We start from the raw sequence: 24,779 nt of genomic DNA, 5'->3' as shown, positions 1-24,779 counted from the left end.
TTACAGCACAGAAGCTTTGGATGCAGGGAGTTACTTTGTTCAGCAATCTCTACTGTACTGAAGCCAGAATCCACTTCCTTGACTTCACCGGGAACCTGTCAGTCTGCTGCCAGGACCTCACTCCCTGAGGCTGCCCTGTGTGGCCCTGATGGTACCTAGACCTGACAGCCTGTGCCCAGAACCCAACTTCCTGTGGCTGTGCTGAGTAGCATTGACTGTACATGTCAATCTGTAACAGGAACCCCACATCCTTAGGTCTGCAGACTGCTCCTGATGGGACTGGAAACCTGTCTGTCTGTGGCCATCACACCAACTTTTTGCTCCCCTGCCTGCCCATGAGTGGATCAGGAACCTGTGAGTCTGAGGCCAGAACCCCACACTCTTAGCCTCCCTGCCAGGCCATAAGGAGCAGGAACATGTAAGTCTGCAGTCAGAACCATATCTCCTTTGTTCCCCTGCCTGGCCTTACTAGACCGGACCCTGTCAATCTTCAGTCATAACCCCATGTTCTTAGCTCCCTTGCCTGCCCCTGATGGACCCGCAACCTGTCAGTCTCCCGCCAGAACCCCACCTCCTTGGTTCCCCTTCCTGCCCCTGACTGGACCAGGAACCTGTCAGTCTGCGCCCAAACCCCAAGGCCTTAGCTCCCCTGCCGGCCCACAACTGGACCGGGAAACTGTCACTCTGCCGCCAGAACCCCACCCCCTGGGCGGTCCTGCCTGCCCCAGACTGGACGGGACCCTGTCAGTCTCCCGCCAGAACCCCACCTCCTTGGCTCCCCTGCCAGCTCCTGACTCGGACCAAAAGCTGCCCGTCGTCAACCAGAACCCCGCATCCCTAGCTCCCCTGCCTGCCCCTGCCTGGACCGGGATCCTGTCAGTCTGCCGCTCAAACCACACCCCCTTGGCGCTCCTTCTGCCCCTGACTGGACGGGGAACCTGTCAGTCTCCTGCCTAAAGCCCACCCCCTCGGCGTTCCTTCTGCCCCTGACTGGACGGGGATCCTGTCAGTCTCCCACCAGAACCCCACCTCCTTGGGTCCCCTTCCTGCCCCTGACTGGACCAGGAACCTGTCAGTCTGCGCCCAAACCCCAAGCCTTAGCTCCCCTGCCGGCCCACAACTGGACCGGGAAACTGTCACTCTGCTGCCAGAACCCCACCCCCTTGGCGGTCTTGCCTGCCCCAGACTGGACGGGACCCTGTCAGTCTCCCGCCAGAACCCCACCTCCTTGGCTCCCCTGCCAGCTCCTGACTCGGACCAAAAGCTGCCCGTCGTCAACCAGAACCCCGCATCCCTAGCTCCCCTGCCTGCCCCTGCCTGGACCGGGAAACTGTCAGTCTCTCGCCAGAACCCCACCCCCTTAGCTCCCCTGCCTGACCCTGCCTGGACCGGGAACCTGTCAGTCTCCCGCCAGAAACCCACCCCCTTAGCTCCCCTGCCTGGCCCTGATTGGACCGGGATCCTGTCAGTCTCCCGCCTAAACCCCAGCCCCTCGGCGCTCCTTCTGCCCCTGACTGGACGGGGAACCTGTCAGTCTCCCGCCAGAAGCCCACACCCTTAGCTCCCCTGCCTGCCCCTGCCTGGACCGGGAACCTGTCAGTCTCCCGCCAGAAACCCACCCCTTTAGGCTCAATGCCTGCCCCTGATTGGACGGGGTTCCTGTCAGTATCCCGCGTAAGCCCCACCCCCTCGGTGCTCCTTCTGCCCCTGACTGGACGGGGAACCTGTCAGTCTCCCGCCTAAACCTCACCCCTTTAGCGTTCGCATGCCTGCCCCTGACTGGACGGGGAACCTGTCAGTCTCCCGCCTAAACCACACCCTCTTGGTGCTATTTCTACTGCTGAATGGATGGGGAACCTGTCAGTCTCCCGCCTACACTCCACCCCCTTGGCGGTGCTGCCTGCCCCTGACTGGACCGTGATCCTGTCAGTCTCCCGACAGCACCCCACCCCCTTGGCGCTCCTTCTGCCCCTGACTGGACGGGGAACCTGTCAGTCTCCCGCCTAAACCCCACCCCCTAGGCGGTGCTGCCTGCCACTGACTGGACCGTGATCCTGTCAGTCTCACGCCAGCACCCCACCCCCTTGGGGCTCCTGCTGCCCCTGACTGGACGGGGAAACTGTCAGTCTCCCTCCTAAACCCCACCCCCTTGGCGCTCCTGCTGCACCTGAGTGGACCGGAATCCTGTAGTCTCCCGCCAGCACCCCACCCCCTTGGCGCTCCTTCTGTCCCTGATTGGACGGGGAACCTGTCAGTCTCCCGCCAAACCCCACCCCCTCGACGCTCCTTCTGCCCCTGAATGGACGGGGATCCTGTGTGTCTCCCTCCTAAACCCCACCCCCTTGGCGGTGCTGCCTGCCCCTGACTGGACGGGGATCCTGTCAGTCTCCCGCCTAAACCCCACCCCCTTGGCTCTCCTTCTGCCCCTGACTGGACGGGGATCCTGTAACTCTCCCGCCTAAACCCCACCCCCTTGGCGCTCCTTCTGCCCCTGACTGGACCGGGAACCTGTCAGTCTCCCGCCAGCACCCCACCCCCTTAGCGCTCCTGCTGCCCCTAACGCGACCCGGAAGCTGCCGGAGGGCGCCTCCTCCCGCCCTCTGCACTGCTGCTAATGACTTTTTCCAGTGCGCGCTCAGAACGCCACCTCCTTCCTCGCCGGTGGCTGCCTGGCCTCCCTGGACGAGTGAGGCGCAGGTCTAGGTTCAGAACCTCGCCCTCTGCCCGGCCCTGACTGGCTCTGCTGGATGAGGAGGAACAGTCCGGCCTGTCCCGCCCGTGCTGGGCGCGGGCAGGCAGCGTCGCAGAAGACAGGTTCTGGGCTCCTCCTGCGCGTTCCTCCTCCCAGACAAGGGCAGGCAGGGCCAAGCTACAGGGCGAGGTTCTGGCGGACGGACAGGCGGGTACACGCCCGCTCAGGGGCTGCCAGGGACGTGCGCGGGACACAGAACCGAAGCTGCCCCGTCCGGTCCGAGCTGGACATGGGCGGGACGACTGCCGCGTGGTGCGCGCAGACGTCACTTCCCGCGTCCAGTCAGGAGCCGCGAAGGGCGTGGCTCGAGGCGGTTCCTTTCCACACCATTTCCGCCCCGAGCCGCAGAAACAGGGCGACACAACCACTCAGCATCTGATTGGCAACGGAGTCTGAGACCGCGTGAAGCCAATGGCTGCCCGACCTGTCACTCAGACGAGCCCAGCCGCAGAGCGCCCTGCCGCTGAGGCTTTGGGGAGTTGTAGTCTCCCCGGTCCACCCTGTCCAAGCAGAGGGTGGCTGGACAATGTGAAATCAGGAAATATGGCCCACAGGTGACAGACGAAAAATGATCATTTAGGTCAGGAAAATTAGGCCTCAGAGCTTTTTTTAAAAGAAGAGAAAGAAGACAGCTGGGTTGAAACACGGTTCCTTTCCACACCATTTCCGCCCCGAGCAGACGCCTCCGAAACAGGAATCACACACCCACCCCGCGTCTGAGCGGTTCGGAGTCTGAGACCGGGGAAGCCATTGGGTCGGCTACTGTCACTCAGGCCAGCACAGCCCACACGTAGAGCGTCGCCGCCGCCGCTGAGGCTTCGGGGAGGTGGAAGTCTCCCCGCCCCGCTCTGTGCAAGCCGAGCGTGGCTGGACAATGTGAAACCAGGGAATATGGCCCACAGATGATAAAAGAAAAATGATAACTTAGGTCAGGAAAATTAGATCATAGAGCTTTTATTTTTTTTTTTCCAAGAAAAGGAGAGATCTGGGTTGAAACGGGGTCCTTTGAAGACCATGTCTGCCCCGAGTCGCAGAAACAGGACGCACACACCAACCCGGCCTGTGATTGGCCCCCGGGTCTGAGACAGGGGGAAGCCATTGGCTGCCCGACGTGTCACCCAGGCGAGTCCTGCCCAGACGGAAAGCGACGCTCTCGCTGAGCCGTTTGGGAGTTGTAGTCTTCCCGCTCCTCCCTGTCCAAGCCTACTGTGGCTGGACGGTGTGAAACCAGGACATATGGCCCACAGATGATAAAAGCAAAATGATAATTTCGGTCAGGAAAATTAGATCAAGGAGCTTTTTTTAAAAGAAAAGAGAGGAGAGAGCTGTGTGAAATGCGGTTCAGCACCACTTCCGCCCGAGCCGCTGAAACAGGAAGCACACGTCCCCCCAGCCTCTGATTGGTCCCCGAGTCTGAGACCGGAGAAGCCATAGGCTGTGCTACCTGTCACTCGTACGAGCCCAGCCCAGTCGTAGAGCGCCGCATCCGCCGCCGCTAGCGCTCCTGGCAGCTATAGTTCAGGGCTGCGTTCAGACAAGGCAAGTGTGCCTGCACCATTTGAAATCAGGAAAGATGGCCCAAAAATGATAAAAGAAAAATGATAACTTAGGTCCGGAAAATTAGATCATAGAGCTTTTATTTTCAAGAAAAGAGAGAAGTGAGTTGGGTTGAACGTGGTGTGTTTCAAGACCACGTCCGTCGGGAGCCGCAGATACAGGAAGCCCGCAACCACCCAGCATCTGATTGGCCCCCGGGTCTGAGACGCGTGAAGCCATTGGCTTGCGGACCTGTCACTCAGGAGAGTCCAGCCCAGACGCAAAGCGACGCTCTCGCTGAACCGTTGGGGAGTTGTGGTCTCCCCGCTCCGCCCAGTTCAAGCCTAGCGTGGCTGGGCAATGTGAAACCAGGAAATATGGCCCACAGATGATAAAAGGAAAATGATAGCTCAGGTCAGGAAAATTAGGCCTCACAGCTTTTTTTTTTTTTTTTTGAAAGAAAAGAAAGCTTTCTCAGCTCTTACATATAGAATTTCCACCCCGAGCAGACACCTCCGAAACAGGAAGCACACACCCACCCCGCGTCTCAGCGGTCCGGAGTCTGAGACCGGGGAAGCCATTGGGTCGGCTACCTGTCACTCAGGCCAGTACAGCCCACACGTAGAGCGTCGCCGCAGCCGCTGAGGCTTCTGGGAGTTGTAGTCTCCCCGCCCCGCTCTGTGCAAGCCGAGCGTGGCTGGACAATGTGAAACCAGGGAATATGGCCCACAGATGATAAAAGAAAAATGATAACTTAGGTCAGGAAAATTAGATCATAGAGCTTTTATTTTCAAGAAAAGAGAGTAAACCCCACCCCCTCGGCGCTCCTTCTGCCCCTGACTGGACGGGGAACCTGTCAGTATCCCGTCTAAACCCCACCCCTGTAGCGTTCCCCTGCCTGCCCCTGACTGGACGGGGATCCTGTCAGTCTCCCGCCTAAACCCCACACCCTTGGCGCTATTTCTGCCCTGACTGGACGGGGAACCTGTCAGTATCCCGCCTAAACCCCACCCCCTTGGCGGTGCTGCCTGCCCCTCACTGGACGGGGAACTTGTCAGTCTCCCGCCTAAACCCCACCCCCTTGGCGGTGCTGCCTGCCCCTGACTGGACCGGGATCCTGTCACTCTCCCGCCAGCACCCCACCCCCTTGGCGCTCCTTCTGCCCCTGACTGGACGGGGAACTTGTCAGTCTCCCGCCTAAACCCCACCCCCTTGGCGGTGCTGCCTGCCCCTGACTGGACCGGGATCCTGTCACTCTCCCGCCAGCACCCCACCCCCTTTGCGCTCCTTCTGCCCCTGACTGGACCGGGAATCTGTCAGTCTCCCGCCAGCACCCCACCCCCTTAGCGCTCCTGCTGCCCCTAACGCGACCCGAAAGCTGCCCGAGGGCGCCTCCTCCCGCCCTCTGCACTGCCGCTAATGACTTTTTCCAGTGCGCGCTCAGAACGCCACCTCCTTCCTCGCCGGTGGCTGCCTGGCCTCCCTGGACGAGTGAGGCGCAGGTCTAGGTTCAGAACCTCGCCCTCTGCCCGGCCCTGAGTGGCTCTGCTGGATGAGGAGGAACAGTCCGGCCTGTCCCGCCCGTGCTGGGCGCGGGCAGGCAGCGTGGCAGAAGACAGGGTCTGGGCTCCTACTGCGTGTTCCTCCTCCCAGACAAGGGCAGGCAGGGCCAAGCTACAGGGCGAGGTTCTGGCGGACGGACAGGCGGGTACGCGCCCGCTCAGGGGCTGCCAGGGACGTGCGGGACCCAGACCCGAAGCTGCCCGGTCTGTTCCGAGCTGGACATGGGCGGGACGACTGCCGCGTGGTGCGCGCAGACGTCACTTCCCGCGTCCAGTCAGGAGCCGCGAGGGGCGTGGCTCGAGGCGGTTCCTTTCCACACCATTTCCGCCCCGAGCCGCAGAAACAGGGCGACACAACCACTCAGCATCTGATTGGCAACGGAGTCTGAGACCGCGTGAAGCCAATGGCTGCCCGACCTGTCACTCAGACGAGCCCAGCCGCAGAGCGCCCTGCCGCTGAGGCTTTTGGGAGTTGTAGTCTCCCCGGTCCACCCTGTCCAAGCAGAGGGTGGCTGGGCAATGTGAAACCAGGAAATATGGCCCACAGATGATAACAGGAAAATGATAGCTCAGGTCAGGAAAATTAGGCCTCACAGCTTTTTTTTTTTTTTTTTGAAAGAAAAGAAAGCTTTCTCAGCTCTTACATATAGAATTTCCGCCCCGAGCAGACGCCTCCGAAACAGGAAGCACACACCCACCCCGCGTCTGAGCGGTCCGGAGTCTGAGACCGGGGAAGCCATTGGGTGGGCTACCTGTCACTCAGGCCAGTACAGCCCACACGTAGAGCGTCGCCGCCGCCGCTGAGGCTTCTGGGAGTTGTAGTCTCCCCGCCCCGCTCTGTGCAAGCCGAGCGTGGCTGGACAATGTGAAACCAGGGAATATGGCCCACAGATGATAAAAGAAAAATGATAACTTAGGTCAGGAAAATTAGATCATAGAGCTTTTATTTTCAAGAAAAGAGAGAAGGCTAGCGCCGCGGCTCACTAGGCTAATCCTCCGCCTTGCGGCGCTGGCACACCGGGTTCTAGTCCCGATCGGGGCGCCGGATTCTGTCCCGGTGGCCCCTCTTCCAGGCCAGCTCTCTGCTGTGGCCCGGGAGTGCAGTGGAGGATGGCCCAAGTGTTGGGCCCTGCACCCCATGGGAGACCAGGTTAAGCACCTGGCTCCTGCCATCGCATCAGCACTGTGCACTGGCCACAGCGCCCCACCGCAGCGGCCATTGGAGGGTGAACCAACGGCAAAAGAAAGACCTTTCTCTGTCTCTCTCTCTCACTGTCCACGCTGCCTGTCAAAAAAATAAAAGGCGGCGCCGCGGCTCACTAGGCTAATCCTCCGCCTAGCGGCGCTGGCACCCGGGTTCTAGTCCCGGTCGGGGCGCCGGATTCTGTCCCGGTTGCCCCTCTTCCAGGCCAGCTCTCTGCTGTGGCCCGGGAGTGCAGTGGAGGATGGCCCAAGTGCCTGGGCCCTGCACCCCATGGGAGACCAGGAAAAGCACCTGGCTCCTGCCATCGGATCAGCGCGGTGCGCCGGCCGCAGCAGCCATTGGAGGGTGAACCAACGGCAAAGGAAGACCTTTCTCTCTGTCTCTCTCTCACTGTCCACTCTGCCTTCAAAAAATAAAATAAAATAAAATAGAATTAAAAAAATAAAATAAAATAAAAATAAGAAAAGAGAGAAGTGAGCTGGGTTCAAGACCATGTCCGCCCCGAGTCGCAGAAACAGGACGCACACACCAACCCGGCCTGTGATTGGCCCCCGGGTCTGAGACAGGGGGAAGCCATTGGCTGCCTGACGTGTCACCCAGGTGAGTCCAGCCCAGACGGAGGGCGAGGTCGGCGGCGAGGCTTCCGGGAGTTGTAGTCTCCCCGCTCCGCCCTGTCCAAGCATAGGGCGGCTGGACAATGTGAAATCAGGAAATATGGCCCACAGGTGACAGACGAAAAATGATCATTTAGGTCAGGAAAATTAGGCCTCAGAGCTTTTTTTCAAAGAAGAGAAAGAAGACAGCTGGGTTGAAACACGGTTCCTTTCCACACCATTTCCGCCCCGAGCAGACGCCTCCGAAACAGGAAGCACACACACACCCCGCGTCTGAGCGGTTCGGAGTCTGAGACCGGGGAAGCCATTGGGTCGGCTACTGTCACTCAGGCCAGTACAGCCCACACGTAGAGCGTCGCCGCCGCCGCTGAGGCTTCGGGGAGGTGGAAGTCTCCCCGCCCCGCTCTGTGCAAGCCGAGCGTGGCTGGACAATGTGAAACCAGGGAATATGGCCCACAGATGATAAAAGAAAAATGATAACTTAGGTCAGGAAAATTAGATCATAGAGCCTTTTTTTTTTTTCCAAGAAAGGGAGAGATCTGTGTTGAAACGGGGTTCCTTTCAAGACCATGTCTGCACCGAGTCGCAGAAACAGGACGCACACACCAACCCGGCCTGTGATTGGCCCCCGGGTCTGAGACAGGGGGAAGCCATTGGCTGCCCGACGTGTCACCCAGGCGAGTCCAGCCCAGACGCAAAGCGACGCTCTCGCTGAGCCGTTTGGGAGTTGTAGTCTTCCCGCTCCTCCCTGTCCAAGCCTACTGTGGCTGGACGGTGTGAAACCAGGACATATGGCCCACAGATGATAGAAGCAAAATGATAATTTCGGTCAGCAAAATTAGATCAAGGAGCTTTTTTTTTTAAAAGAAAAGAGAGAAGAGAGCTGTGTGGAATCGCGGTTCAACACCACTTCCGCCCCGAGCCGCTGAAACAGGAAGCACACGCCCGCCCAGCGTCTGATTGGTCCCCGCGTCTGAGACGGGGGGAGCCATTGGCTGTGAACTCGTCATTCTGCGCCCAGAACCCCACCCCCTGAGGCTCCACTGCCTGCTCTCGACTGCACGGGGAACCTGTCAGTCTGCCGCCAGGACCCCACCCCCTTAGCTCCCCTGCCTGCCCCTGATGGGACGGGGAACCTCTCGGTCTGCAGCCAGAAACCCACTGCCTTAGGATCCACTGAATGCCCCTGACTGGATGAGGAACCTGTTAGCTAGCATCTAGAACCCCCACTCGCCAGCTCCCCACATGCCCCTGACGGTACTTGGAACTGTCAGGCTGCGGCAGGAAACCAGGGTCCTTAGTTCCCCTGCCTGTCCATACTGGGCCGTCCATACTGTCAGGCTGCAGCCAGAACCCCCACCCTCTTAGGCTCCACTGAGTGCCCCTGACAGGACCGGACACCTGTCAGTCAGCACATAGAACCCCACCTTGTTAGTTCCCCAGCATGCCCCTGAGAGGACTGTGATCTCGTCAGTCTGTGGCCAGAACCCCACATCCTCAGCTCCCCTGCCTGCCCCTGATGGGACCAGGAAACCTCAGTCTGTTCAGAACTCCACCCCCTTAGCTCCCCTGCCTATCCATTCACGACCAGGAACCGGTCAGTCTGCCACCATAACCCCACCCCCTTAAGCTCCACTGAGTACCCCTGACTGGACAGGGAACCTGTCAGTCTGCAGCCAGAACCCCACACCCTTTGCTCCCTCGCGGGTCCACTGACTGAACCAGAAATCTGTCAGTTTGCTATCAAAACCCAGCCCCTTAGCTCTCCTGACGCCCCTAACGGCACCCGGAACCTGCCAGTCTCCCGCCAGAACCCCACCTCCTGGGCTCCCCTGCCCGCCCCTGACTGGCACAGGAACCTGTCAGTCTGCCGCCAGAACTGCACCTGCTTAGCTCCCCTGCCTGCCCCCGAGGAGAATGGGAACCTGTTGGTCTGCGGCCAGAAACCCACCTCTTGGTTCCCTGCCTGCCCCTGACTGGACAGGGGAACTGTCGGTCTGCAGCCCAAACCCCACACCATGAGCTCCCTCGCCTGCCCATGACAGGACCAGGAACCTGTCAGACTGTGACCAGAACCACACCTCCTTAGGCTCCCCTGTCTGCCCCTGACTGGACCAGGAACCTGTCAGTCTGCAGCCAAAGCCCCACCCAGCTTGGCTCCACTGAGTGCTCTTGACAGGACCGGGAACCTGTCAGTCTGTGGCCAGAACCCCACGTCCTTAGCTGCCCGCCCGCCTTTGATAGACCTGGAACCTGTAGTCTGCAGAAAGAACCTCACCACCGTGCCTCCCTGTCCTACTCCACACGCACATGGAACCTGTAAGTCTGCCGCCAGAACCCCACATCCTTAGCTCCTTTGGCTGCCCCTGATGGGACCAGGAGCCTGTCAGTCTGCATGCAGACTTCATGTCCTTAGCTCCCCTTATTGCCCCTGACTGGACCAGGAACCTGTCAGTGTGCAGCCAAACCCCACATCCTTAGCTCCACTGCCTACCCCTGTTGGAAATGGAACCCGTGAGTCTGTGGCCAGAACCCCACCCACTTTGGCTCCCCTGCCTGCCCTTGACAGGACTGGGAACCTGTCAGTTGCGGCCAGAACCCCATGTCCTTAGCTGCCCTTCCTGCCCCTGACTGGACCGGGAACCTGTCAGTGTGCAGCCAGAACCCCACATCCTTAGCTCCACTGCCTGCCTCTGTTGGACCCAGTACCTGTAAGTCTGCGGCTAGAAGCCCAGCTCCTGGGCTCATTTCCCGCCCCAGATGGACCCGGAATGTGTCAGTCTGCCACTAGAACCCTAACTTCTTTGCTCCCCTGACTTGCCCCTAACTGGAGCAGGAACCTGTCAGTCTGCAGCCAGAACCCCACCCTCTAGTCTCTGCTGAGTGCTCCTGACAGGACCGGGCACCAGTCAGTCTGCGGCCAAAACTCCACCCCCTTAGCTCCCTTGCCTGACCATACTGGACCAGGAATCTGTCAGTCTGTGGCCAGAACCACACGTAGCTAACTCCCCTTCCTGGCGTCACTGGACCGAAACGTGTCACTCTGAGGCCAGAACCACCCTCATTGGCTCCCCTGACTGCCACTGATGGGACCGGGAACCCATCAGTCTGCAGCCAGAACCCCAACCTTGAGGCTCCAGTGAGTCCCCCTGATGGGACTGGGATCCTTTCAGTCTGCGGACAGAACTCCACCCCTTAGCTCCCAGGCCTGCCCCTGACTAGACCAGGAACCTGTCAGTCTGTGGCCAGAACCCCACCTCCTTGGCTCCTCTGACTGTCCCTGACTGGACTGGGAACCTGTCAGTCTGTGGCCAGAACCCCACCTCCTTGGCTCCTCTGACTGTCCCTGACTGGACCAGGAACCTGGCAGTCTGTGGCCAGAACTCCACTCCTTAGCTCCCCTGCCTGCCCCTGACTGGACCTGGAATCTGTCAGTCAGTCTGCGGAAGGAACCCCATGTCCTTAGCTCCCTGCCTACTCCTGATGGGACCAGAGACCTGTCATCATTCTGTGGCCAGAACCCCACCTCCGTAGGCTACGCTGCCCGCCCCTGACTGGACCAGGAACTTGTGAGTCTGCAGCCAGAACCCCACCCCATCAGCACCCCTCCCTACCCTTGATGGACCTGCAACTGTCACCAGTGGCCAGAACCCCGCTTCCTTAGGCTCCCCGGCCTACCTGTGACGGGACTCGGAACCTGTCAGTCTCGACCAGAGCCTAACCTGCGTGGCTCCCCTGACTTTCCCTGAGGGGGCCAGGAACCTGTCACTCTGTAGCCAGAACCCCACCTCATTGGGCTCCCCTGACAGCAACGGGAACCTGTCAGCCTGTGGCCAGATCCCCATGTCCTCAGCTCCCCTGCCTGCCCCTGATAGACCTGAACCTGTCAGTCTGTGGCCAGAACCAACCTCCTTGGCTCCCCTGACTGCCCGCGATGGGACCAGGAACCTGTCATGCTGCTGCCAGAACCTTAGCCAGAACGCCTTAGCTTCCCTGCCTGGCCATATGGACCGGGAACCTGTCCATGTGCGGCCAGAACCCCACATGCTTAGCTCCCCGCTTGTCCCTGACTAGACAGGGAACTGGTATGTCTGTGGCAGGAACACCATCCTCTTACACTACCCTGCCTGCCCCTGACTGGAACCAGAGCCTGTCATTCTGCGGCCAGAACCCCACCTCCTTGGCTCCCCTGACTGCCTCTTTCTGGCCTGAGAACCTGACAGTCTAGGACTACAAGCCCACCTCTTGGATCCCCTGCCGGCCCTTGATGGAACTGGGAACCTGTCCGTCTGGGGCCAGAACCCCACCTCCTTGTCTCCCCTGCCTGCCGCTGATGGGACTGGTAGCTTGCCAGTCTAGGGCCAGAAACGCCGTCTTTGGCTCCCCTGCCTGCCCCTGACAGGACCGGGAACCTGTCAGTCTGCGGCAGGAACCCCAAGTCCTTAGCTCTCCTGCCTGCCCCTGACTGACCCAGAACCTGTCACTCTGCGACAGTTCCTGATCCAGTCAGGGGCACTCAGTGGATCCTAAGGGAGTGGTTTCTCCGCCATATCTGAATGTGAAAGTCCAGCTGGGTGCAGAAACTAGGGAAGAACAGACAGTGCACACATCTGGTCAGATGGCAAGTGTGTGACATTCAAGATGGTTTACAAAGTGGCCCACAACAGGTGATCTCTCCCTACCTCTTCATGTAGCGTGCCTTCAGACACTAACCCCTGGCTCACAACTTGAAGTCTATAAAGGACGGAGACCCTCAGCTTTCACTGAGTGGCTCAGAGGACACTGCATGGCTTGTGCTCAATCACTTGTGTCCCTGTTCAAAGCATAGTTTATGAAAATAATCATACAAGCCTGCGCCGCGGCTCACCAGGCTAATCCTCCACCTGCGGTGCCGGCACGCCGGGTTCTAGTCCCGGTCGGGACGCGGGATTCTGTCCCGGTTGCCCCTCTTCCAGGCCAGCTCTCTGCTGTGACCAGAGAATGTAGTGGAGGATGGCCCAAGTGCCTGGGCCCTGCACCACATGGGAGACCAGGAAAAGCACCTGGCTCCTGCCATCGGATCAGCGCGGTGCGCCGGCCGCGGCGGCCATTGGAGGGTGAACCAACGGCAAAGGAAGACCTTTCTCTCTGTCTCTCTGTCTCTCACTGTCCACTCTGCCTGTGAAAAAAAAAAAAAAGAGCCTATCAGCAAAAACCAAGACTCGTTCAAGGTGGTGAAGACCGCGCGTACGTTTCGGGAGTCTTATTTCAAGTTTTAATTCTTCTGCCAACACACTCATGGTAATTCCAGGCTAGTTGCTCTCGTTTCTGAATCGACGTGTCACCCACTGCGCCTCCCTCGTCTGGGCACTTCATCACTCACTCACTGAAGTTGCTGTTCAGAGTGTCCGCTGTGTCCTGTTCTCTCCTGCTCTAAAGTCACTGAGGAGACAGTACTGACGACGAAGCTGCAAACCCTTTCAAGAAGTCGTGTCTATACACGACCATGTTTTCAAGGCATTTCCGATGGATCTGACTGCCTGTCAAAAAAAAAATAAAAAAAAAAATAACTGAGATATTGGGGGTCTTGGTATTAGAAGATGAGCAAACTTTGTAGTTATGAATCTGCCTTGTCCAACGTGCTCTACACGCCACGTTGATGACCCTCCTCTCCCTGAGAGAAGAGCCAGCCTGAGCCATGGAGTGAGTGGAGCAGAAAACCAGGTTAAAGGATTACACAACGCAGAACCGGTCAAGTCGGTTTTTCCCATCGAGAGACAGAAACTAGAGTGACCTCCCTGGAGCTCTCAAGGTCACGTCTGGGTGCCTGGGCACGAAAAAAGCTAAAAAAATCCAGGTTCTGGAACATTCTAGGACATTCTAGAATGTTCCGGGATCCCTAGAATTTTTCCGAGGTGTTCTAGAATGTACCAGAACATCACCAAGTGAGTCTGGGGGGATTCTGGGATACGGGTCTGAGTAGAAGTTTCCCGGCTGGGTGTGACGGGTGTCCTGGTGCCGGCCTGGCCCTGCGGACATTGACGTGACATCCCGCGCCCACCGGGGCTGCGGAAACTTCCAGCACGTCGGCAGAGGGTCTCAGACCCCCCAGGACGCTCGCTGGGTTCTCTGGAACATACTGGAACATTCTACAACATTTCAAGACCCCAAAGACACTCACCAAGCGGTCCAGGGCATCCTACGAACATTCTAGAAAATTCTACGTCATCCGCCAGTATTCCGGAACACTCCAAGACCAGGCGCTCTAGAATACTCTAAGGCCCCGAGGACGTGCGCCGGGCTCTCTGGACGTGTTCTGGAACATTCTGGAACATTCCACAGAATTCCTCGCGATTCCAAGGACATTCCCTGGGCATTCTAGAACATTCTGGAATCCTGGAAACACCCACCAGGGGTTCTGGAAAATTCCAAGGCCCAAGAACGCACGACAGACTCTCCCAGAATTCCCTGGGAGCACTGACCGTTCCGGAACGTCCCTGGTGTCCACCAGGATGTTTGCACAACCTTCGGCCCCGCCAACTCCTCCCCCAGCCCTGGCAATAAATAGACGCCGGGTCCCCGCCGGCTCAGACGACAACGAAGACGATGGTGATGAAGATGACGGTGACGAAGGCTCTCCTCCTCGCCCTCACGGTGGGCGTGGCCTGTGCGGACATCGACCCTGCCCAGGTATCATAAATTTGCATCATTAGTTCCCAGTATTAATTCTCGTCATGAATTCATATCATTTCTTCACATCATTACTTCGCATCACTAATTCGCATCACTACTTTGCGTTGTTTCTTCAGCCGTATCATTAATGCGCGTCATTTCTTCACCTCCCTGAAAGGAGCGGCCGAGAGCCGCCATAAAATGGCCTTAATAAAACAGTCCTGGGAAATGGGGAGTAAACTAAGTTCACAGAGAAAGCAGATAGCTACTAGCCAGAGATAAGGGCTACTAGCCAGAGATAAGGGCGACAGAACATCCTGGTATGCACATAAGCCCCCTCCCCTGTGCTTGTTCAAGCTTAACAAAGAAACCGCGAGACACGTAGGGCACGTAGCCACCCCTTTCTGCTCTTCAAGGACCCCCTCCCCTTGTCCAAGCTTAGACACGTAGGGCACGTAGCCCCGGTTTCTGTTCTCTCCTCCTCCTCGACGACCTCCTCCCCTTGTAGTTACCCAATAAACTTACGCCACCCTATGGTATGTTAATTTTGTGGTTTTGCCCCTTAAAAGCTGTGTGAGATAGCTGCTCGGGGCTCCTCTCGCTTGCTTGCTGCTTGCAGCAGTAGGGGGCCCATTTGCGCAAATGAAATAAAAATTACCTCCTGCTCTATTGCATCGTCTGGTCTGGAGTCTGTGTTTCTGGGGTCGTCACAAGAGGACACCGCTTTTGGGGTCCTACACTCCCCAGCTCTCCGGGCCCTGGCGCACCTCCGCCATGGCCTCCGACAACCTGGAAATGATCCTGGAGGATGGGCCACTCCGGATGCTGTTCCGCGAGATGGAGTGCAACGAGGACTGCAACGCCCTGAACGTCTTCTTCTATGTCAAGTGAGGGGCGGGGCCAGGGGAGACAAGCCAAGGCCAGAGACAGAGAGCCAGGGGGGAGCAATCGAGCCCACAGAGCGGGGAAGACAGGCGCCGCCAAGCCCAAGCGATCCCAGAGAGAGAGACAGAGCAGGCCAGGGCGACCAGCCGAGCCCAGAGAGAGAGATAGCAGACAGGAGTAGTTGAGCCCAGAGTCAGAGAGCATGTGGGCTAGAGGGGAGTAATGGAGCTGAGAGTGAGCAGACAGGAGTAGTTGAGCCCAGAGACAAAGAGCAAGCTAGGGGGGACCAGCCGAGCCCAGGGAGAGTGAGCAGACAGGAGTAGTTGAGCCCAGAGTCAGAGAGCAGGTGGGCTAGAGGGGAGTAATGGAGCTGAGAGTGAGCAGACAGGACCAGCCGATCCCAGAGTCAAAGAGCAGGCCATGGTGGACCAGCCGAGCCCAGAGAAAGAGTAGACAGGAGCAGTTGAGCCCAGAGTCAGAGAGCAGGTGGGCTAGAGGGGAGTAATGGAGCTAAGAGTGAGCAGACAGGACCAGCCGATCCCAGAGTCAAAGAGCAGGCCATGGTGGACCAGGCGAGCCCAGAGGGAGAGCAGACAGGAGCAGTTGAGCCCACAGTGAGCGGCCATGTTCCCGGTCTCTCCTTCAGGAAGAACGAGGTATGCACCCCGCACACGGTTGTGGCCCAGAAGAACGCAGACGGCATCTACACCACTGACTGTGAGTACAGAGCATTTCGGAAAGTTCCAGACAATTCCAGACGACCCCAGGGAATGTCCGGTGTGTTCCAGAATGTTCGAGAATGTTCCCAGAAATGTTCCAGGATGCTGCAAATGTCCCAGAATGCCCCAGTTCCTCAATGTTCTAGAATGTTCCAGAATGCGCTAGAATGTCCCAGCATGCCCCGGCACATCCAGAACACCCACCTCTCTCCCTACAGTCGAGGGCCAGACCTCCTTCCAGTTCCACGAATTGGATCCCGCTAGGCTCTTCATCTTCATCAATAAAATGGGGTCCAGCAGCACCACCAGCCGCCTCAGCTTCCTTGTGGGTGAGCCCCCCTCACACACACATGTACACTGCCGGTGCCCGCTAGGGATACGCACCACGACCCGAGAGTCTGAGCCCGACTGTATACAGGGAAAGGGGGGATACAGTCGGTGCCCACTGGATAAAGCGAGTGTATACAGTCAGTGCCCACTAGACATGGTGGGCATATACAGTCGGTGCCCACTAACGCTAGCATATACAGTTGGCGCTCGCTAGATGGGGTGAGCGTATACAGCCACTAAAGTGAGTGTATGCAGTAGGCTCACACTAAAGCAAGCGTACTCAGTCGGCACCCACTCTTGCCACAGTCAAATTGAGTCATAAATGACGACCGGCTGGAGGACTACGCGAGGCTCACGGAGCAGAATGGGATCCCGCGGAAGTACATCCGGCGTGTGGGCGACACAGGTGAGGCCTTGGCGGCTTCCGGGCTGACTCGGCGCTGACTCGGCGCTGACTCGGCTTTCCTCTCTCTCCAACAGACACCTGTCCACCCTGAGGACGCCTCCCTTGGAGAAGGTGCCAGAACGTTCTAGACCATTCCAGAACCGCCCCTCCTGCACAATGATTCCTCCCCTGATCGCCTCACCATCTCCTCCCACCTGCGAACGCGCTAGTATGCTCTGGAACATTCTAGAGCATTCTGGATTGATCCAAGATGGTCTGGATTGTTCCAGAATTTCTAGAAAGCTTCGGAACATTCTAGAATCGGCCGTCCCCGGCTTTCTCTGCTTCCTGTTCATGGAATAAACTCATCCCAGGCACAGTCCCAGTCGTTTATTTTAAACGATTTTTATTGTTCCGTCAAAAGACAGAGCGAGCTGGTGGAGGAACCCAGGGGCTACCTCCGGGTCTCCCTGCACTGTCAGTCACCGTTCACTGACAAGGGGGTGGGCTCTGTCATCTGGTGGCTGTCAATCAGCCCTGAGTGACACTGGGGGGGTTTCTCCCCGACTCCACTGGCAGCCAGTCACACTCCACCAGGATCCCAGGGCCACATCTGGGTCCCCATGGCCACATCCGGGTCTCCAGGGCAATATCCGGCTCCCCAGGGCTCCACTCATGTCCGCAGTGACACATCCAGGTCCCCAGGGGCACATCCTGGTCCCCAGGGCCACATCCAGGTCTAAGTGCTCCATCCAGGTCTCTGGGCTCCATCTGGGTCCCTAAGGGCTCCATCCGGGTCTCTGGGCTCCATCCGGGACTCCTGGCTCCATCCGAGTCTCTGGGCTCCATACAGGTCTCTGGGCTCCATCGGGGTCTCTGGTCTCCATCTGTATCTCTGGGCTCCATCTGGGTCCCTAAGGAAACATCCTGGTCCCTAAGGCTCCATCCGGGTCTCTGTGCTCCTTCAGGGTCACTAAGGCTACATCCGGGTCCTTAAGGTTTCTTCCGAGTCCTTAAGGCTCCATCCAGGTCTCTGGGCTCCATCCAGGTCTCTGGACCACATCCGGGTCTCTGGGCTCCATCCGGGTTTCGGGGCTCCAACTGTGTCCCTAAGGCTGCATCCAGTCTCTGGGCTCCATCCGAGTCTCTGGGCTCCACCCCGATCTCCAGGGCCACATCCAGGTCCCCAGGGCCATATCCGGGTCTCCAGGGCCACATCCGGTTCCCCAGGGCTCCATCCGGGTCTCCAGGGCCACACCAGGGTCTCCAGGGCCACACCAGGGTCTCCAGGGCCACATCCGGATCTCCAGGGCTCCCTCCAGGGCCATATCTGGGTCCCAGGGCTCCACCCAGGGTCTCTGGGCTCTCTCCAGGTCTCTGAGCTACATCCGGGTCCCTAAGGCTCCATCCTGGTCTCTGGGCTCCATCCTGGTCTCGGGGCTCTGCCCGAGTCTCTGGGCTCCATTCGGGTCCCTAAGGCTCCATCCGCATCCCTAAGGCTCCATGCGGGTCTTTGGGCTCCATCCAGGTCCCTAAGGATCCAACCGGGACTCCTGGCTCCATCTGAGTCTCTGGGCTCCATACGGGTCTCTGGGCTCCATCCTGGTCTCGGGGCTCTGCCCGAGTCTCTGGGCTCCATCTGGGTCCCTAAGGCTCCATCCGCATCCCTAAGGCTCCATGCGGGTCTCTGGGCTCCATCCAGGTCCTTAAGGCTCCATCTGAGTCTCTGGGCTCCATTAGAGTCTCTGGGCTCCATCCGGGTCTTTGGGCTCCATCCAGGTCCCTAAGGATCGATCCGGGACTCCTGGCTCCATCCAAGTCTCTGGGCTCTTACAGGTCTCTGGGCTCCATCCATATCTCTGGGCTCCATCTGGGTCCCTAAGGATCCATCCGGGACTCCTGGCTCCATCCGAGTCTCTGGGCTCCATCCAATTCCCTAAGACTCCATCCAAGTCCCTAAGGATCCATCCGGGTCTCTGGGCTCCATCCAGGTCTCTGGGCTCCATCCAAGTCTCTGGGCTCCATCCGGGTTCCTAAGGCTCCATCCGGGTCCCTAAGGCTCCATCCAGTTCCCTAAGGCTCTTCCGAGACTCTGGGCTCCATCTGGGTCCATAAGGCTCCATCCGGGTCCATAAGGCTCCATCCGGGTCTTTGGGCTCAATGCGAGTCTGTGGGGTCCATCCGGGTCTCTGGGCTCCATCCATATCTCTGAGCTCCATCTGGGTCCCTAGGGCTCCATCCTGGTCTCTGGGCTCCATCCGGGTCTCTGGGCTCCATCCGGGTCCCTAAGGCTCCATCCGGATCTCTGGGCTCCATCTGGGTCTCTGGGCTCCACCTGGGTCTCTGGGCTCCATCCAGGTCCCTAAGACTCCATCGGGGTCCCTAAGGCTCCATCCGGGTCTCTGGGCTCCATCCGAGTCCTTAAGGCTCTATCCGGTCTCTTGGCTCAATCTGAGTCTCTGGGCTCCATCCGGGTCTCTGAGCTCCATCCGGGTCTGCAGGGCCACATCGGGTCTCCCAGGGCTCCACATACGGGACCCAGGGCCACATCCGGTTCCCCAAGGGACATATCGGGGTCCCCAGGGCCACATCCAGGTGTCTCGGGCCATTACCGGTTCTCCAGGGCCACATCCGGGTCTAGGGCCACATCCAGGTCTCCAGGGCTCCATCCAGGTCTCCAGGAACATCTGGGTCTCCAGGGCCACATCAGCATGATCAGGGCCACATCCGGGTCTCTAGGGCTCTCTCCAGGGCCACATCCAGGTCTCCATCACTACATCCGGCTCTCTATGGCGCCATCCAGGTCTCCAGGGTCACATCCGGATCTCCAGGGCCACATACGGGCTCCCAGGGCCACATCCGGGTCCTTAGAGTCACATGGGGGTCTCCAGGGCCACACCCGGGTCTCTAGGGCCACATCTGGGTCTCCCAGGGCTCCATCCGGGTCCCCCAGGTCCACATCCGGGTTGCCAAGGCCACATCGGGGTCTCCCAGGGCTCCATCCAGGTCCACATCAGGTCCCCAGGGCCACATCCAGTTCTCCCAGGGCCACATTCGGGTCCCCACGTCCACACCCGGGTCCCAGGGCCACATCCAGGTCCCTAGGGCCATATCCGGGTCTCCAGGGCTCCATCCAGGTCTCTAAGGCTTTATCCAAGTCTCTGGGTTCCATCAGAGTCTCTGGGCTCCATCCATATCTCTGAGCTCCATCCAGGTTCCTAAGACTCCATCCGGGTCTCTGGGCTCCATCCGAGCCCCTAATGCTCTATCTCAATCTCTGGGCTCCATCCAAGTCTCTGGGCTCCATCCGGATTCTTAAGGCTCCATCAGGTCTCTCAGCTCCATCTGGGTCCCTAAGGCTCCATCCAGATATCTGGGCTCTATCAGGTCTCTGGGCTCCATCCGGGTTCCTAAGGCTCCATCCAAGTCTCTGGGCTCCATCCAGGTCCCTAAGACTCCATCAAGGTCCCTAAGGCTCCATCCGGGTCTCTGGGCTCCATCCGGGTCTCCGTGCTCCATCCGGGTCCCTAATGCTCCATCGGGGTCCCTAAGGCTCCATCCGGGTCTCTGGGTTCCATCCGAGTCCCTAAGATTCCATCCGGGTCCCTAAGGCTCCATCCAGTCCCTAAGCCTCCATCCGGGTCTCTGGGCTCCATCCGGGTCTCTGGGCTCCCTCCAAGTCTCTGGGCTCCATCTGAGCCATAAGGCTCTATCTCACTCTCTGGACACCATCCGAGTCTCTGGACTCCATAGATATCTCGGCTCCATCCGGGTCTCTGGGCTCCATCCAAGTCTCTGGGCTCCATCTGGATCTCTGGGCTCCATCCAGGTTCCTAAGGCTCCATCCAGGTCTCTGAGCTCCATCCGGGTCTCTGGGCTCCATCCAGGTCTCTGGGCTCCATCTGGATCTCTGGGCTCCATCCAGGTTCCTAAGGCTCCATCCAGGTCTCTGGGTTCCATCCGAGTCTCTGGGCTCCATCCGGAACCCTAAGACTCCATCGGGGTCCCTAAGGCTCCATCGGGGTCCCTAAGGCTCCATCCGGGTCTCTGGGCTCCATCCGGGTCTCTGGGCTCCATCCAGGTCTCTGGGCTCCATCAGGGTCCCTAAGGCTCCATCCGGGTCTCTGGGCTCCATCCTGGTCTCTGGGCTCCTTCTGGGTCCCTAATGCTCCATCGGGGTCCCTAAGGCTCCATCCGAGTCTCTAGGTTCCATCCGAGTCCCTAAGATTCCATCCGGGTCCCTAAGGCTCCATCCAGTCCCTAAGCCTCCATCCGGGTCTCTGGGCTCCATCCGGGTCTCTGGGCTCCATCCGAGCCATAAGGCTCTATCTCACTCTCTGGACACCATTCGAGTCTCTGGGCTCCATCCATATCTCTGGGCTCCATCTGGATCTCTGGGCTCCATCCAGGTTCCTAAGGCTCCATCCAGGTCTCTGGGCTCCATCCGGGTCTCTGGGCTCCATCCAGGTCTCTGGGCTCCATCCGGGTCTCTGGGCTCCATCCAGGTCTCTGGGCTCCATCCAGGTTCCCAAGGCTCCATCCAAGTCTGTGGGCTCCATCTGGATCTCTGGGCTCCATCCAGGTTCCTAAGGCTCCATCCAGGTCTCTGGGCTCCATCCGAGTCTCTGGGCTCCATCCGGATCCCTAAGACTCCATCGGAGTCCCTAAGGCTCCATCCGGGTCTCTGGGCTCCATCCGGGTCTCTGGGCTCCATCCAGGTCTCTGGGCTCCATCAGGGTCCCTAAGGCTCCATCCGGGTCTCTGGGCTCCATCCTGGTCTCTGGGCTCCTTCTGAGTCCCTAATGCTCCATCGGGGTCCCTAAGGCTCCATCCGAGTCTCTGGGTTCCATCCGAGTCCCTAAGATTCCATCCGGGTCCCTAAGGCTCCATCCAGTCCCTAAGCCTCCATCCGGGTTTCTGGGCTCCATCCGGGTCTCTGGGCTCCATCCGAGCCATAAGGCTCTATCTCACTCTCTGGACACCATTCGAGTCTCTGGGCTCCATCCATATCTCTGGGCTCCATCCGGGTCTCTGGGCTCCATCCGAGCCCCTAAGGCTCTATCTCACTCTCTGGGCTCCATCCATGTCTCTAGGCACCATCCGGATCTCTGGGCTTCACCCAGGTTCCAGGGCCACATCCGGGTCTCCAGGGCCACATCCGGATGCTCAGGGCCACATCCAGGTCTCTAGGGTTCTCTCCATGGCCACATCTGGGTCTCCAGGGCACCATCCGGGTCTCCAGGGTCACTCTGGGTCTCCAGGGCCAAATACGGGATCCCAGGGCCACATCCGGGTCCCCAGAGTCACATGGGGCTCTCTAGGGCCACACCCGGGTCTCTAGGGCCACATCTGGGTCCCTAGGGCCACTTCCGTGCCTCCAGGTCCACATCCGGGTCTCCAGAGCCACATCCGGGTCTCCATTGCTACATCCGGGTCTCGCAGGGCTCCATCCGGGTCCCCCAGGTCCACATCCCAAGTCCACATCCTGGTCTCCCAGGGCTCCATCCAGGTCCACATAAGGTCTCCAAGGCCACATCTGGTTCTCCCAGGGCCACATCCGGGTTCCCAGGTCGACACCCGGGTCCCAGGGCCACATCCAGGTCCCTAGGGCCACATCCGGGTCTTCAGGGCCGCAACCGGCTCTCCAGGGACACATCTCGATCCCCCAGGGCCACATCCAGGTCTCCAGGGCTCACTCAAGGGCCACATCTTGGTCCCAGGGCTCCACCCAGGTCTCCAGGGCCACATCCGGGACTCCACGGCCACATCCGGGTCTCCAGGACCACATGCGGGTCTCCAAGGGCTTCACCGGGTCCCCAGGTCACATCTGGGTCCCCAGGGCTACATCGGGGTCCCCAGGGCTCCTTTAGTGTCTCCAGGGCCACATCCGGGTCTCCTGGGCCACATCCGGATCTCAAGGGCTACATCGGGGTCTCCAGGGCCACATCCGGGTCTCCAGGGCCACATCCAGGTCTTCGGGGCTCCCTCCAGGGCCACTTCTGTGTCCCAAGGCTCCACCCGGTTCTCCAGGGGCACATCCGGGTCCCCAGGGCCACATCCAGGTCTCCCAGGGCTCCACTCGGTTCCCCAGGTCCACACCTGAGTCTCCAGGGCCCCATTGGGTCTTCAGGGCCACATCCAGGTCTCCGGGGCCACATCCGGGTCTCCAGGGCCACATCCGGGTCCCCAGGGCCACATCCGGGTCTCCAGGGACACATCCGGGTCCCCAGGGCCACATCCGGGTCTCCCAGGGCTCCACCTGGGTCTCCCAGGGACACATCCAGGTCTCCCAGGACTCCACCTGGGTCCCCAGGGCCACATCCGCGTACCCAGGGCCCCACCCAGGTTTCCAGGGCCACACCCAGGTCTCCAGGTCCACACCCTGGTCTCCAGTGCCCCATTGGGTCCTCAGGGTCACATCCAGGTCTCCAGGGCCACATCCGGGTCCCTAGGGCCATATCTGGGTACCCAGGGCCACATCCCAGTATCCAGAGCCACATCCAGGTCTCCCAGGGTCACATCAGGGTGTCTAGCGCCACATCCGGATCTCCAGGGCTACATCCAGGTCTCCAGGGCCACATCCGGATCTCCAGGGCCACATCCAGGTCTCCAGGGCGACATCTGGGTCTCATGGGCCACATCCGGGTCTGCAGAGCCACTTCCGGGTCTCCAGGGCCAATTCTGGGTCTCTAGGTCCACATCCGGGTTTCTAGGGACACATCTGGGTCTCCAGAGCTCCATGCAGGGCCCCACCCCGGTCTCCAGGGCCACATTGGGGTCTCCAGGGCCACATTGTGGTATCCCAGGGCCACATCCAGGTCTCCAGGGCCACAACCGGATTTCAAGGGCCACACGCAGGTCTTCAGGGCCACATGCGGGTCCGCAGGACCACATCCGTGTGCCCAGGGCCACATCCGTGTGCCCAGGGCCACATCCAAGTCTCCAGGGCCACATCCAGGTCCACAAGGCCAATTCCGGGTCCCCAGGGCCAATTCCGGGTCTCCAGGGCCACTTCTGGGTCTCTAGGGCCACATCTGGGTCTTTAGGGCCAAATCCGATTCTTTAGGGCTACATCCTGGTCTCCAGGCCTCATCTGAGCCTCCAGGGCTCCCTCCAGGGCCACATCTGTGTCCCAGGGCTCCACCCGAGTCTCCAGGGCCACATCCGGGTCTCTAGGGCCACATCTGTGTCTCCAGGGCTCCATTCGGGTCTTCAGGGCACATCCGGGTCTCTAGGGCCACATCCAGTTTCCAGGCACATCCAGGTCTCCAAGGCTCCCTCCAGGGCCACATCTGTTTCTCAGGGCTCCACCTGGGTCTCCAGGGCCACATTCAGGTCTACAGGGCCACATCTGGGTCCCCAGGGCCACATCTGTTTCCCCTGGACCACATCCGGGTTTCCAAGACCACATCTGGGACCCAGGGCTCCGTCAGGGTCTCCAGGGCCACATACGGGTCTCTAGGTCCACCTCCGGGTCTCCAGGACTCCTTCCAGGGCCCCAACCTTGCCTCCAGGGCCACACCCGGGTCTCCAGGGCCATACCTAGATCCCCAAGGCCACATCCGTATCCCCAGGGCCACATCCGGGTATCCAGGGCGACATGCAGGTCTCCCAGGTTCATATCCAGGTGTCTAGGGCCACATCCAGGACTCCAGGGCCACATCCAGGTCCCCAGGGCCACATCTGGGTCTCCCAGGGACACATCCAGGTCCCCCAGGGCCACATCCAGGACTCCAGAGCCACATCCAGGTCCCCAGGGCCACATCTGGGTCTCCCAGGGACACATCCAGGTCCCCAGGGCCACATCCAGGTCTCCAAGGCTCCCTCCAGGGCCACATCTGTTTCTCAGGGCTCCACCTGGGTCTCCAGGGCCACATTCGGGTCTCCAGGGCCACATCCGGGTCCCCAGGGACACATCCAGGTCTCCAGGGACACATCCAGGTCTCCAGGGCCACATCCAGGTCTCCAAGGGGCACATCCAGGTCTCCAGGGCCACATCCGGATCTCCAGGGCCACATCCAGGTCTCCAGGGCGACATCTGGGTCTCATGGGCCACATCCGGGTCTGCAGAGCCACTTCCGGGTCTCCAGGGCCAATTCTGGGTCTCTAGGTCCACATCCGGGTTTCTAGGGACACATCTG

At 59.6% G+C, this 24,779-nt stretch overlaps 1 protein-coding gene across 1 annotated transcript in view; it reads right to left on the bottom strand.

Annotated features, from left to right (window-relative positions):
- LOC149119113 (heat shock transcription factor, Y-linked-like) overlaps positions 1-24,779 on the bottom strand; it is a 186,261-nt gene that overhangs the window by 235 nt on the left and 161,247 nt on the right. The window lies entirely within an intron of this gene.

The sequence above is a fragment of the Oryctolagus cuniculus genome, chromosome Y (genome assembly GCF_051225735.1).
Source record: "Oryctolagus cuniculus isolate XC-2025 breed Fujian yellow rabbit chromosome Y, ASM5122573v1, whole genome shotgun sequence".
In the NCBI taxonomy this organism is placed as follows: Eukaryota; Metazoa; Chordata; class Mammalia; order Lagomorpha; family Leporidae; genus Oryctolagus; species Oryctolagus cuniculus.
This window is presented reverse-complemented; position numbering and strand designations above follow the sequence as displayed.